The following is a 13,440-nucleotide window of genomic DNA, read 5'->3' on the forward strand; positions in this document are numbered from 1 at the left end:
GGTGTACAAGCCTGGGCGCTGCACTGGCATCCACTAGACTTAGATGAGTGCATGGACAAGAACTGTGCAGGAGGCTGTGACTGGCTCTATTGCATAGACCCTTGCAGTACAGCAAGGACTGAAAGATGGGAAGATGAAACTTGTGCAATGGACAGAACCTTGGAACTGGAAATTGGGTTGAAATCCTCCGTCTGCTCTTTTTCCATTTGGTTTTAGGTGGCTTTAAGCAAGTTGTTGAGTTCTTCAGAGACCGTTTCCTCATCTACGAAATGAGAAAGCTGGACCAGATGATCTCTCAAGTCCTTTCTGGCCACTTTCAATATATGGTTATAATAACCAACTAAAAAGGCAATCCTAATCCAAGAGTCTGAACTTCAGGGTGGGCAGCCCCAATATAGCACTCAGCATGGAGTCAGGAAGACCACACTTGAAATCCAATCCAAGCCACCTGCTAGCTGTATGACCCTGGATCCCTTGATAACAGCAATGTTCTAGAATTGTTTTTTGGATCCAATAGCAGTATAACTGTAAAGTGCTTAGCACAATGCCTGGCATGTTAGTGCTATGTTAGGATGGAAAGCACTAATTCTATCACTAACACTGCGACTATCATGGACCAGAAGAAGCGATGATCAGTCATTTATTTCAACCCAGCAGCTATAGCACATGTGATAGCCGAGAAGGCCTTGTCAGGTTGGTTCTGAGCCCCTCTGAGGGGATGCTAGTCTGCTCTTGATCATGTGGCTACCAACACAAACTAAGGTAGCTAAACCTGCTTTTGTGGTAGGAGGCTTCCAGTTTCTAAATGGAGTAACTGTAGCCAGACCAACTTGACTAGGGCACTCCTTGCAGTTCTTCACTGTTAACAAGAAGCAATTCTCTAAGGACATTCTCACTGGTTCCGATGGGTTTCTCATATGGAGAAGAGGGTTGGTGGCCCTTCCTAGGTTCCTGCATACCAATATGGGAGGTTTAAGACTAGATTTTCAAAAGAGAATAACTATTAACATGGCTATTTTTAGAGCCAAAAATCTTTTGCATCCCTACAAATCAAAATTTATGAGCCACACCTTTGATTGAATTTTCAAAAAATTTTATCCTGAACTTAAAAACCAAAAAAGGTCATAACTATCTATACAGCAGCATACAAAAAGAAGCATTTACAAAACTGTGAATACCCATTTCATGCACCTTGCTTTTTAACTATTCTACTTCTCAATATTATATTTTCCACATATATGTAAATATAGTTTCAACATTCGTTTTTTTAAAATTTTGTGTTCCAAATTTTTCTCCTTAATTCTCTTACCTCTCCCTTCCCTAAGACAGCAAGCAATCCAATATAGGTAAAACATCATATATCTTGCTTTTTAACAATAACAAAAATGTATGTAACTAAGTCCATGTTACTTTTTTTTTCCCCCTGAGGTTAAGTGACTTGTCCAGGGTCACACAGCTAGGAAGTGTTAAGGTCTGAGATCACATTTGAACTCCGGTCCTCCTGAATTTAAGGCTGGTGCTCTATCCACTGCGCCACCTAGCTGCCCCCATGTTACTTCTAAAACCATTGTACTTATCTGTATTTCCTTCTGAACTACCTTCTATTTTCTTTTGTGCATTTTAAAATTGTTTCATTGGCCTTCATCTTTTCACACTAGTATTATTAACTCTCCTCTCCTCCCATCCAAATTAAAACAAAAAGAAAAAAGAATTCCTTGTAATAAACAAGCATAGTCAAGCAAAACCAATACACAGAATAGCCAGAGTATAAAATCCATGTCTCTGCACCTTAAGTATTATCAATTGTCAGGTGGTAGGTAACATTCTTCATCACTGTTCCTCCAGAGAAAGGGTTGGTCATGGCATTATTCAATGCTCTTAATTCTTTCAAAGCTGATTTCCAAGAAGTTGTTCCTGTAGACATTACTCTCATGGTTCTACTCACTTCACTCTGCATCAGTACATGGTACTTTTACTTCCCTACCATTTGTGCTACTGACTGAGTCTTGCTACCACAACTTAGATGACTTCTCATTTTGGATCCTCTTTCTGTTCCTGGAACCTTCTTACTCTTGAACATCCCTCAATCATGCCATTCTCCCATTTGTGATTTCCTTTTGAGGGAACTTTCCTTTTGCTTTGTATCTGTATACCCAGAGCTTATTAGCATATTATCTGGCATATAGTAATGCTTGTTTTTTTTTTCTTTTGTTATTTAAAAAAACAGAATAGAAAAGAGAAAAACAAAAAAGGAAAATTTAAAAGAGAGAGAGAACCTTGTCATATGCCCAGGACAACATTAAGGAGGATTCAAAATATATAACAATAAATTACCAGTTCAAAAAAGGATATAGAATAGTAAAAAAAAAAAAAAAATATATATATATATATATATTCATGAGTGCTCATCTTTCCTTTGCTTCCTCATAGGCTGTTCTTGTACTCTGTTGAGCACTTTTTCTACTTTATTCTTTCTTCCCCATATTCCCCCAAACAAGCCATAATTAAAGCACAGCATAGTGATGCTTGTTGCCTTGTTCTGCCTCAGGATTTTCTCAAGTCCTCCCTTTCATCATTTCTTAGTGCAGTGATATCCTATCACACTGATTTATGCACCCATTTTCCAATTCTCCAGAATCATTCACTTCGTCTTGACTCTTTTTAAAAAAGTGAATTTGAAAACATTTCCAAACCAAATAGTTAGTGTGCACATGCTCAGAAGCAAGTTCAGCACTTCTGTCCTCTAAATGTAAGGTACATCCAGAGCTTATTCTCCATGTTTCTTCTTTTCTTTTTCATATGCTATTCTTCTCACACTCCCTAACTAAAAGAAATTGTGACTTTTCCCCTCCTACTAACTAAAATCTTCCTCTTTCACCTTCCATTTTCCTTACCCTCTTCAAACCTTTGAAACATCCACCCCCACCCAGTTCCTTTATTTTTCATATTCAAGTCTCTCAATTCACTTTGAAGACCTGAAGGTCCTGAAGAGACACTTGTTTCTTCTCCATTAGAATGTTGGCTCTATATCTACATACAGCTCTATCCAACTGCTCAAATAAATTTATTTGTCTAAGTTTCCCTGGGTTCCTGTACTTTTATTTAAAAGTTCCTTCTCAACTCCAGGGCTTCTTAAACTCTTTCCATTAACTACCCTTTTTTGCCAGAAAAATTTTTCATGACCCCCAAATATATAGGTATATGAAATGTCATACAAATCAGACATTTATTGATAATAAATCATAATTTTGTGATTTCCACAATTACAAGACCTCATGTGGGATTGAGAACCATAGCTTAAGAAGCTGGACATCTCATTCTCCAATTGATAAATGGTCAAAAGATAAGAATAGACAATTTTCCAATGAAGAAATTAAAACCATTTCTAGTCATCTGAAAAAATGCTTTAAATCACTATTGATTAGAGAAATTCAAATTAGGACAATTTTGAGGTACAACTACATACCTCTAAAATTGACTAAGATGATAGGAAAAAATAATGCTAAATGTTGGAGGAAGTGTGGGAAAACTGGGACACTAATGCATTGTTGGTGGAATTGTGAACTGATCCAATTATTCTGGGGAGCAATTTGGAATTATGTCTAAAGGACTATCAAACTGTGCATAGCCTTTGATCTAGCTTTAATACAGAAGTCTGTATCCCAAGTCTGTATCCCAAAGCCTAACTGCAGTTTTATCTATTGGGACTATAGTGAAAGCCTTTTGCCTGTGAAGAAAACCTATTAAGCTGCTGGCCAATTCATCCTGGCCTCTTCACATTTTCTATCAGTCTATTCTAACTTCTGTTTGTTAAATTTGTGTTTTTTCTATATCTTGGTCAAATTATAGCTTTGTCTGGGACCATACAGCTTTGATTGTCAGCACACCACACCCATCCCTCTCCCTGGACTGAGCACCTTGGCCCATTTCTCAGCCTGAAGAAGCTTAGATTGAGACCATAGCCCCTGTTCCTGATATAATTTGGACTGATATGGGGAGTAGCAGCTCTTTTTGTAGTGGTAAGGAATTGGAAACTGAGTGGATGGCCATTAATTGGAGAATGGCTAAATAAGTTATGGTATATGAATGTTATAGAATATTATTGTTCTATAAGAAACGATCAACAGGATGATTTCAGAGAGACCTGGAGAGACTGACATGAACTGATATTAACTGAAGTGAGCAGAACCAGGAGAGCATTAAGCATAGCAACAAGATTATGTGATGATCAACTCTAATGGATGTGATTCTTTTCAACAATGGGTCGATTTAGGTCAATTCCAATAGACTTGTAATGGAGAGAGCCATCTGCATCCAGAAAGAGGACTAACTATAGGAACTGAGTGTGGATTACAACATAGTATTTTACCTTTTTGTGTTTGCTTGCTTTTTATTTTCTTTCTCATTTTTTTCCCTTTTTGATCTTAAAGTACAATATCCAGACTTTTTAAAAAAATCATAGTTTTTTAAGGAATTTCTTGAAATTCTGTTTTCTAGGTCAATCATTTATAGCAGATGTCTTATATTTTCCTCTATTTGTTCAATCTTATGATTTTGTTCTAATATTTCTTGCTGTCATGGAATCACTATTTTCCGTTCCGTCTATTTTAGGGGAAGAGGGAGGGAAAGATTATGAGCATTTATTTTGTGCAGGCATTATACTAAGTGTCATATAAATATTGTTGTGCCACAGTTCTCTTTTAATGTCCTGACCCAGTTTCCCTAATTGTCCTACCTCAGTTACTTTGCCCCAAGACCCCAGGCTATAATCATTCCCTCTTAAATTTTGATAGGATAAATGTCTTATATCTTAGACATTATTAGAATATCAGGTACTTTCCTCCATTATGTTATCCTAGATGCCTCCCCCCATTAGGTCATCCCTATCCCAAGTACCTCTCCCATTGTGTCATCATTCTTGTTACCCTATAAAAGAATCTTGTATCTGACATTAACTGCTGGATTCTTGGAGACCATAGTCTCATTCAGCCCTGGCACCAAACCATGGATCCATTTGGTCCCAGTAAATCTCTCCCTTTCAAATAAATTATTAAAACTCTCTAATTTCTATCTTGCCTCATTTTCTCTGGCATTACATTTTGAAGATTCCACTGAGATATTAGAAAATGAGAGCAGGATTAGAGACTAGAGACCTTCCGGTCTCCACCTTGGGCCTTGGTTGAAGATCTGGGTTCTTGGCCTGGAGAGGCTGGCCCTCTGGATTTGTCTCCAGAGTCTCTGGGAAAGAGAGCAGTTTTTAGCCACAATCATGCCCAATGGTGCACATTCCATTTCAGCCACTGGAGAGTAAGTCTGGATGTCTTAGTATATAATCTGATCTGTTTATCTGTTCTGTCTCTGTGCTAGCATCCAGATTCTCAGAATTATAAAACACTGATGGGTGTTAACTTCTGAGAGTAGTGTCCACTGGGTGCAGTGTGATACTACCTGGGTGTCTTCTAAGACACATCTGGTTCTGTGTGCCAGCTGGTACAACTCTGGACATTCCAGAGTATAAATCTGGGTGCCTTTTTAAAGACACCATCTGGTTCTGGTTTTGATGTTAACATCTTATTGAATATTGTAATTGTGTAGTCTATGTCTGTATTCTGTGTTCTGTGTGACTTGTTTGTCTGTTTTGTTGGTTAAAGATTAGGTTTTTCTTATTTCAATATTGCAACTGTAAAATTTGCTTGTGATTTTTTTTAACTTTTTAACTTGATTGCACTAAGCTTTAAGTAAAAGAACAACAACAAACAAAAAATTGGACTATTTTAAACTTGCAGGTGAGTATTTCCTTGAAGTAGTTTAAAATTCAGGCTTGGCTTGGGCTGGGCTGGACAGATAAGGCCTCTGGAGGACAAAAGGAGTTTATTATGCTCACTTCTTTGAAACTTGGGGAAAAGTTCTGGAGAACTTATTTACCTACGTGAAAAACAAAACAAATACAAAAAAGTATCCTTTTGGGCAGTTTAAAAATGGGTTTACTGTTTCTTATGCAGGCTAGATTTGGTTATGCTTTAAATCCAGCTCTGCTGGACATATGAATAAAGATGATTTATGAAGGACTGATTTGTAGGAGCAATTAAAGGTTTGGATGATTTTAGGAAGTAAGAGAAAGTATTGGGAAAGTATTTAGGAAGAGAAAAGAAGAGGTGGGGGAGGGAGAAATAGGAGAGGATCTTTTGTCTTCAAAGGTGAAGATTAAACTCACTTCTCCCACTACTTTATACTACTTTAGCAATGGAGAAAGGTTGTAGGTTTGGGGATTGTTTAGTATCTAGCTAAGGGAAGAGAAGAGTTAAGTACAGAGGAAAGTTTTTAATGAAAGGATTTCTGTGTGGGGAAAAATTAGTGTGAAACAGGAGGGAATCCTTTGTTGGGGTGAAATTTAGCTTGCCTTCCCTCCCCCCAACTCCTTGGAGGTGGAATGGGGGGGAAGCACAACCACATGGAATTCCCCCTCCTCCCCCCTACAGCCCTACTAAGGTTGTTCTAGATGCTTTTTTTTTTTTTAAATCAAGTTGTAGCTACCTGATTGTTGGCTAAAAGTAACAAACTATGATTTAAGTTAATTGACTAAATATACATAATGATTTCCTTGGTTAAGGAATATGGTCATAAATGTGATAATTTGGTAGGGCTATTTCTAGAATCTTTCATATTCTCTTATGTAGAATTAGGATATTCTGTATAAATTTTATTTAATTGTATTGATTGTATCCTGAGGTTATGCCCATCATTTAAAGGGCTTCTGAAAATAAGTTTTTTCTTTGTCCTTTTGAAAGGACAATATGCAATTTGGGATATGTGTCTATGTATTGGGTATTTTAAAGCAAACTGATTTGTATCAATATAGGGTCATGTAAATATCTGTTTAGGATTTATCTGAAATTTTGGTTAATGGGATTTGTTATTGGAGGTAAAATTTCTTGGGCTTGTAGTTAATATTATTTGGGAGTTTTAAAGCTCCATTGGGACAATTATCTGGAGTAAAACTGGGTTAAAGTGGCTATTTATCCTTTATGAGCTTAGGGATCAGTTTTGATTGCTCATGTTATGCTATAGTTATGTCCCTGCATTTTTTTTCCTACTGTGACTGATTTCTATAATCAGAGCAATGGTCAATAGAAATTGTTAATGCAATTCAGTTATGTCATATCTTACTGTTTCCAATCTAGTTATCTGTAATCATTATATCCTAAATACTTGAGCAAATAAATATTTAGTTTGGTCATCTATCTGTTACTGGATATTGTGTCTGGATATTCAAGTTTTTTTTTAAGGTTTCTAACTAATAAGAGGACAAAAGCCCAACTGCTGTTTTATCTACTCGGACTATAGCTGACAGCAGTTTGCCTGTCCTGTGAAGAAAACCTATTAAGCTGCTGGCCAAGTCATCCTAACCTCTTCATATTTTGTATTAGTCTGTTCTAACTTCTGTTTGTTAGATTTGTGTTTTCTTGGTCAAATTACAGCCTTATCTGGGACCATATAGCTTTGATTGTCAGCATACCACACCACACCCATCCCCCACCCATCCCCCTCCCTGGAATGAACGCCTTTGCCCATTTCTTAGCCTGAAGCAGCTTAGAGTGAGACCATAGCCCCTGCTCCTGATATAATTTGGACTGATATGGGGGAGTGGAAAAGTGATTGATGAATTATTGTTAAAATTTTAATTATATTACTGTGTTTTAAGATTTGGGAGGGAAATTGATAAAATTATGTAACTACTGCTCTTATGTTTGAGGGATTTTTAGTCTGTTATAATCTGTATATGTACAGGAATCTTGATTTACACTTGGGATTTATATGTAGGATGGTTATTTGATAATTCCTTTCTGTGAGAAAAAAATGGAAGAAGAGATAGGAAATTGGGGAAACTGATATATTTTTCTTAGGCACTTCTGCCCCACTCCCTATCTCACTAGATCAGATTGAATTGGAAATCCTTTAAACAATCCTTTTCGTTTTTATTCCTTGCTTAAAATTACTGGTTATGCTTTAACTTTAAAATCCCTTATTCTGTTGTAATTGCTCTGGTAAACTTAGTTTTAGAAACTTATTTTTTAGAAACAACCAGAAATCAGACACCTGTCTTAGGACTGGCAGTCTCTCTGATCTGTTGCTCCACTCCTATAAATAACCCCAGTTCCTTAATTAGTAATTCAGCATTCTCAAAGGACCTTACAGTTTGATTTCAGTTCAGGGTTACCTGCCTTGGTCTAACTTGTGCATAATCTGCTCAGAAATCTGGATCGTATTAGCAGCTCCTATTCTATTGAGATGGGACAGGTGGAGCTACTCCAGGCCCCACTTTTTTCCCCCTTTGGAGTCCCTGACAGACTTGGGGTACCCCTCCTAGGATGAGCAGCAAGACTGCCTTGAGTACTGCTATTCTTTATAAGCAGAAGCTGAGTTTAATGCACAAATGACTGCAGACCACCTAACTCACAGTGAACTGCCCATCTCCAACTGGATTCTCTGGCTAAGATGCTCCCCAACTGCAGAGGACCTAACATAATTGCAATATTTGTATTGCTTTGTATTGCTGATTAACTCTGGGGTTATCAGGGAGAGATTTGTCCTTGCTGTAAGTCCTTGCATTTTTCTAGCTTTATTTTGGTTTTTATTTGATTTGCTTCACATAAGGTTGGTCAAAATTATGGTTTTAAGACCTATCTAGAGGAAGGTAATTCAAAGATTTGAATATTCAGAAGAGAGAGAGTGTGGAATGTTGTGCCACAGTTCTCTTGTATTGTCTTGACTCAGTTTCCCTGAATTGTTCTGCCTCAGTTTCTATTGTCTGCTCAATCCTGCAAAACTACCCCTCCCTTTTAATCATCAGAATATTTGATAAAAATTAAAAGACCTTATATTTTAGAATATCAAAATACCTCTTCCCACCCCAAGCTATCAGAATATCAGATACTGTTTTATCAGATGCCTCTTCCATATCTGCTCTTAGCACTCTGACTCTGCCCCTGTAGCTGAGCCATGTGTATACATGTCATTGAGAACTCTTGTTTTCTTGATTCTTGGAGACGATAGTCTCATTCAGCTCTGGGACCAACCATGGATCCATTTGGTCCCAGTAAATCTATCCATTTCAAATAAATTATTAAAACTCTCTAATGTCTATCTTGCCTAAGTTTCTCTGGCATTACAATATCTCCCTGGGAGGTAAGTCCTGTTATTTTCCCCATGTTATAGTTGAGGAAATTAAGAAGTTTATAAGTGACTTGCCCAAGGTCACTCATTAATAATCAAATGAAGACAAATTTAAATCAAGTTTCTTAGCTCCAGGGCCAGCATGTTAATTTTCAGAGATTCATTTTTTTTTTTTTTAGGTAAGGTTTTCTAGTTTCTTTTTTAAGCTATTTATTTTCTTCCTAATTCTTTTTTCCCCAGTTTTTATTTCTCTCTCTCTCGCTCTCTCTCTCTCTCTCTTTTTTTTTTTTTTTGCCTCATTTCTTTAAAATTTTTTTATTATTATAGCTTTTTATTTACCAGATATATGCAGGGTAATTTTACAACACTGACAATTGCCAAGCCTTTTGTTCCAACTTTTCCCTTCCTTCTCCCCACCCCCCTCCCCAGATGGCAGGTTGATCAATACATGTTAAACATGTTAAAGTATAAATTAAATACAATATATGTATACATATCCAAATAGTTATTTTGCTGTACAAAAAGAGTCAGACTTTGAAATAGTGTACAATTAGCCTGTGAAGGAAATCAAAAATGCAGGTAGACAAAAATAGGGGGATTGGGAATTCTATTAGTGGTTCATAGTCATCTCCCAGAGTTCTTTCGCTGAGTGTAGCTGGTTCAGTTCATTACTGCTCTATTGGAACTGATTTGGTTCATCTCATTGTTGGAGAGGGCCTCGTCCATCAGAAGTGATACTCATATAGTATTGTTGTTGAAGTATATAATGATCTCCTGGTCCTGCTCATTTCACTCAGCATCAGTTCATGTAAGTCTCTCTATGGTCTCATTTCTTCTAGATACTCCTTATAGAAGATCCTTTTTTTTTTTTTTTTTTTTTTTTTTTCTCTTTGAGTAACTGCTTATACTTTTTTACAGAGGTATTCTCTCAGTCTAAAATATTTTTTATGCTGATCACAACTTTGGCTGGCTCATTTCTTCTGCTTTCACTCCTTAATTTGGAGTGAATGCCAGGCTCTGTCCTCTGCTATGCCTTTTTTTGGTGAGGAAGGGTACAGTGATTTGTTCTGTTTGGTCTCCTCCAGGGTTCTTTGAATTCTTGCAGTGACTCTCAAATCCCAGAGTTAGGCCTCCCTGGATCTTTTTAGACTAAGAGTACTGATCTTCAGAACCCTCTAAATCGTGAGGGCCTGTAAGTTTCTGGGTGCCTGAATCATCCTGAAAGGAGATCTGAGTACATCCTAGTCACTAATGCTCTAATGCAAACTCACTGCCTAAGTGTGGCAAAACTCAAGGGGGCCACTAAAACAACAATAACAACACTAAATTTAAATATAACTAGGAAATGTTTAACAATAATAAAAGATACAACACAACATGTTAATTTGTGATTGTCTATTTCTGTTTGGAACTGCTCTATCAGGATCCCAAGGTTCCTTTCTTCAGTTATCAAACTTCTGGGGTTTTCTAGGTGGGAAGTGGTTTTGTGCCAGAGTAAGAAGACACAGAAAGGGACACAAGGCAAGAGATCCTCTTGCTGCCCACAGATGCAGACATCACTAGGCTAAGCATGTCACTGGCCCACTTGCACTGATACTTCTGGCTTATTTGCCTGCACTCACTATTACTGGCTTTGCTGGAGGTCTCCTTTTCTACAATCTGGGAGTGAGTGACTTTTTGTGCAACTCTGGTGTAGAGGAAATCAATTACTGTAGTTTCTCCTTGGATTTCTTGATCATCATTCAGGAAAATTTCAGGATTTTGCTATAGTAGAAATGTGAGAGATCAGTGTCCTCTGGCAGCATGTCTGTGCAACTAGCTATACAACAGTATCCTTCCTAAAATACTGCAGACCTAACCATTATATTCTAAATATGGTTTGAAAGAGCTTAAAGACAGAGCAATTGCTACAATAACCTGAACCCCAATCTGCATCATACTGAAGACTAAAATCACATTAGCTTTTCTGGCTGCTTTATCATAACCTTTTGACTCATATTGAGCCCTTAAAAGCCTCCAGGCCTTTTTTTCTTTTAATTGAAATTTTCTTAGTCTTTTGTTTTCATTTTTCAAATTTTAAGTATAACAAATACCAAATAATAGATAGTATTATAAAGTAAAACAGAAATGAGAGGCTTTGCCTGCATCACTGAAGGAAACACTCACTTTCTTGACTATTATCATCCTTTAAGTTGTCACCAGACTTGCAAAACAGGTCTTAACTGGGGACAAATAATCTAGGGCTTTTGAAATGGTTACAGGCAGCACTGTTGACATTTTTCTCCACATTTGTCCTTTTTTTCTTTTCCTTTTTCCCCTTACATTCCAGCTCCTTCTTCTCACTTTCCTTCTTCCCAGTGTCTTAAGTGATCAATGGCACTTAAAGCCAGGGCTTAATCCAGCTCTTGGAACTCCAGCAGAAAGAAGTTAGTTTCTGATTTAAAGGAAAAACTCAAAATCACCTTGATTTTTCTGGAGTTAAAGAGAAATTGTAAAGAAAAAATCAAAGAAAAAGGGGAGATACAGGTGACACCTGCTGGAGATCCAAGGGTGGAACATTTTGTTCCTCAGAAGAAGATTACAGTATTATCTGGCTATTTCTATTCATCTTACTGAACTCTCTGGGAGGTAGGGAAAGGAGGAAAGGTTTTTTAAAAGACAGCCTAAGTTAACACAGAGGCCGCAGACTCTTCCATTCCACAAGGCTTCTACAATCCTTACCAGCCTATAGCATCCTTCTACCAAAGACTTTTTAAACTCAAAGAAGAAGGGACAAGCTAACAAAGTAGTGTTAGCGGGCAATACTGGGGTGAGAAAGAGATAAATGAGTTGTAGCAATAGTAAGAGGGGAAAAATGAATATTAGTGACGTAAAGCACTTATGTTATGAGAACAATTTCAGATTCTGAGGAAAGATAGAAATTTGTAGCTATTATCCTTATCCACAGAACTTCACTTTCCCAAGAAGATATAGGGGCCCTTTCTTTTTGTATTCATAAGGTATTTACAAAATGGTAAATACAGCATATTCCTTTAGCTTTCTTTCTTTTTAGAACAAAAAAAATTTACTTGAATTCCCCTAAATCCTAAAAACATAAATACACATTGCAAATAAAATATTCATGTGTATCAGTTTCCTAAACTTCACTTTTCCTAAACTATTACCCACAATGTATGTTTTTTCTAGGACTCTGATGATCTCCTTTTTCATAGTACCTCATCTAGTACTTTGAACAGAGTGGGCATTTAAATGTTGCTGAATTGAGCCTTCTTTTCTCTTTATTCATCATTCAAAAGGAGGGTCCTGGGATCATAGATTTACAGAATGTTAGAAACTGAATGGAATTTAGAGATTGATGAGTTCAACCCTCTCATTATTATTATAATAATAATAATTAGTTAATAATCAGTTTCTCACAGTGCCAAAGGATCCATATTCTTTCTGGTTCATGCTTGCCTTCTATATCACCTTCTAACCACAAGTATACAGAGCTTCATCATAGCTTCTCAGTATTCTCATCTGCTAAAATTTACCTTGGAGTGTGAAGAGTCTGAGAGGGAGCAGCATGAAGGAAGGAAGATGGTGAAGGGGACTGAAGGCACAGTAGGGTGGTTCTGGATGGTTCTTATCTGCCAGCCTCAGAAACTGGCAGCTTGTGGCACAGACAGTAGAAAGCCACTTTACCTCTGAACCTCAGTGTCCTTGTCTATGAAACAAGATTGTCTTAGACTGCAGCTGCTTACTACAAATAACATGGAAAAATGTGAACACGATTCATTTAATAGTATCTTCAGTTTTTTTCTTTACAAACAGAAATTTGAGTTGAATGGATTTCCTTCCAACATAATTCTTGATTTCTTGTGAAACTAACTCAATTAAACACTTAAAATATCTGCCACTTTTGCTCTCGAGTCTTGCTCTCGAGTCTTCTAAGGGTTCATCATGTTTTTTTTTTGTTGTTGTTGTTTTTTTTTTTTGAGGCTGGGGTTAAGTGACTTGCCCAGGGTCACACAGCTAGGAAGTGTTAAGTGTCTGAGACCAGGTTTGAACTCGGGTCCTCCTGAATTCAAGGCTGATGCTCTATCCACTGCACCACCTAGCTGCCCTGGGTTCATCATGTTTTTAAAAATTTCTATATAAAGAAATATTTCCTTGAAATAAAAATAGTGAGAGGGTTGGACTCAGCAATCTCTAAGTTCCCTTAACATTCTGGAACACTATGATCCCAAGATCCTCCTTGTGATATATCCCATGCTTAGAAGTTCA

At 37.2% G+C, this 13,440-nt stretch overlaps 1 protein-coding gene across 6 annotated transcripts in view; it reads right to left on the reverse strand.

Moving 5' to 3' along the window:
• Nucleotides 1-13,440, reverse strand: part of DNMBP (dynamin binding protein) — a 133,427-nt gene that overhangs the window by 86,020 nt on the left and 33,967 nt on the right. The window lies entirely within an intron of this gene.

This window comes from Sminthopsis crassicaudata, chromosome 2, assembly GCF_048593235.1.
Source record: "Sminthopsis crassicaudata isolate SCR6 chromosome 2, ASM4859323v1, whole genome shotgun sequence".
In the NCBI taxonomy this organism is placed as follows: Eukaryota; Metazoa; Chordata; class Mammalia; order Dasyuromorphia; family Dasyuridae; genus Sminthopsis; species Sminthopsis crassicaudata.